The sequence below is a fragment of the Suricata suricatta genome, chromosome 11 (assembly GCF_006229205.1).
Source record: "Suricata suricatta isolate VVHF042 chromosome 11, meerkat_22Aug2017_6uvM2_HiC, whole genome shotgun sequence".
Taxonomy (NCBI): domain Eukaryota; kingdom Metazoa; phylum Chordata; class Mammalia; order Carnivora; family Herpestidae; genus Suricata; species Suricata suricatta.
In genome coordinates, this window is record NC_043710.1 from 84,088,009 (window position 1) to 84,090,613 (window position 2,605).

The window sequence follows — 2,605 nt, forward strand, 5'->3', positions numbered from 1 at the left end:
AGGAGATACTACTTCATGCTCAAAAGCATAGAGAGGAAGGGAGGGAGGGAGAGAGAAAGGAAGGAGGGAAGGAGGGAAGGAGGGAAGGAGGGAAGGAAGGAAGGAAGGAAGGAAGGAAGGAAGGAAGGAAGGAAGGAAAGAAAGAAGGAAGGAAGAAGGAGAGAGAGAGTGAAAAGGAAGTATTGGTGAAGATGTAAGAAACTGGAACCCTTGTTCAGCCTTTTGCCTCACTGCATCCAAGTGAACAAGATGGGCCACCAGCAGCTCTACTGGAGCCATCCGAGGAAATGTGGCCAGGCTTCTCATTCTTGCTGCATCTGCTCAAGTCAGCATACTCTGAACTGGAAATGCAGCCTCAATATGTGCTGTCAGTGTTTCCGTCAGGATGCAAAGGATATAGGCTTCATTAAGTTGGGTTAAGTGAACTTCCTTGAATGGGTCACCCAAGATACCTTCCTTAACTGCAGATATCCAAGATACCTGCCAAATGTCAACTCATTGTACATAAAATAAAAATACTTCAATTATGAAGAAAAAAAAAACAAGTTGGAACCTTGTTCACTGCTGGTGGGAATGCAAAATGCAGCCATTTTGGAAAACAGGTACTGTGGTCCCTCACAAGGGTAAACATAAATGATACTATCATAGGACTCAGCGATTCCACATCTAAGTTTATACTCAAAAGAATTTAAACCGGGGACTCAAACAGATACTTGTATACCAGTATTCACAGCAAGACACTCCAAGTGGCCATCAACAAATAATGAACAAACAGAATGTAGTATACATATACAATGGACTGTTTTCTTGCCTTAAAAACAAGTGAAATTCTGGCACATGTTACAACATGAACAAACCTTGAAAACATTATGCAAAGTGAAATAAGCCAGATAAAAAAGGATGGATATTACATGAGTCCACTTTTATGAGTTATCAAGAATAGGCAAATTCACAGAAACAGAAAGTAGAATAGAGGTTTCTAAGGACTGTGGGAAGGGTGGAATGGGAATTATTATTTAACGTACACAGAGTTTCTGTTTGGGATAATAAAGTGTTCTGGAAAGGGCTAGTGTAATGGTTACACCACAATTTGAATGGGCTTAATGTCACTGAATTACATACTTAAAAACGTTCACAATGATAAATTTTCTATTATGTGTATTTTATCACAATAAAAAATTTTAACTATATTGAAGATGACATATGTTTTCATAGCCCTCCCAAACCACCCATTAAGTGTCATTTCATTTTTTTCCCCTTTATTCAACCAAAGTTTATTGAATACTAACCAATTGTCAGCTCTCTGATAGGTCCTCAGCTTTCAAAGATAAACAGAAAAATAGTCTTTGTCATACAGGACATTATAATGGCTTGGAAAAGCATAAACTAAAATTAACAGACACGACCATGTGTTAAGTACCATGATCTTGGTAAGTATACAAAGTTTATGAAGCACATAAGTAGGAGCATTTAGCTCAAGAAGGACATATCTGGAAACACCCTTTTAAAGGATATTAATGACTAAGTTGAGTCTCAACATATATAAGTTAGCCAGAGGAAAGGGTGAAAGGGTTTCTCAGGCAAGTGACGCAATATGTAAAAAGACACAGGTGGTAAAAAGAATATAAGCAGATTGGGACAATATGCAGATTGGGAAATATAAGCAGGATATTCGCAGATTGGGAAAATATGACAACATGAAATTGGTGATGGTAGGGTGAAGAGAGGAAGATAAATATTGGAGAGCTGGACAAAGCTCAGAAATGGGTATCTTACATTATATGGGAGTTTGTGCTTTATCTTAAGGGCAATGAGTAAAACATTGTATAAGCTTTTAGAAAGCGAAATCATGTAATCAGTTCTGTGTCCTGGGCTACATTGTGGAAAATGGACAGAAGAGGGGCTCAACTCCCCAGTCTTACGCCTGAGAACTGGTGAAGGGCCTGAACTAAGGTGCTGGCCATGAAGACTAGCAGAATTAACAAATGTTTAGGAGACTAGTTACTGATTGGGTATGGGTAATGGGAAGACTAAGGTTTCTACCCTGGGAAATTTGGTGAATGGTAATACAATTCACTGAAATAAACTCAGAGGAAGAAATAGGTCTAGGGCAAGGCAAATCATTTTTCTTCAGAAATGTTGCATGTGAAGTGATTGAGGGGCAGAAACAAATGGCTACTTAGTTGTGGAGTTCAGGGAAAATGCTTGGTGTGCAAATATACATTGGTGAGCGCACTAAACAAAAAAGAGAATCTGCTTTAAATTCAAGGCAGTGACGTCTAAATGTAGAATCCCATTGTAGAAATAAATATACTCCTCCCAACATGGGGTAATTTAAGGACTGGAGCAGCTCCTCCACATGACATAAAAATCGAATCATAGGAGCAGTGCCCTCTCGACTTTGCATGCAATAAGATTTGTGAGAATAAACCAACTCTGGGTAAACCTGGAAGCTTTCCAAACTGGTTCTCATTTTGAAGCAAGAGGGGCTTCTTCTATATACCTTACCTATGTCAATTCAAATCCTAAATCTCCTTTTATATTTGAGATGAATCCCTTGGAAATTTTTTCAACAACCAGAAACAGTAACTAACAAAGAAAAACA

General features: G+C 38.5%; 1 pseudogene; it reads left to right on the forward strand.

Moving 5' to 3' along the window:
• The first annotated feature begins 249 nt into the window (after positions 1 to 249).
• On the forward strand, positions 250 to 420 carry LOC115272641 (annotated as a pseudogene).
• Positions 421 to 2,605: the final 2,185 nt, after the last annotated feature.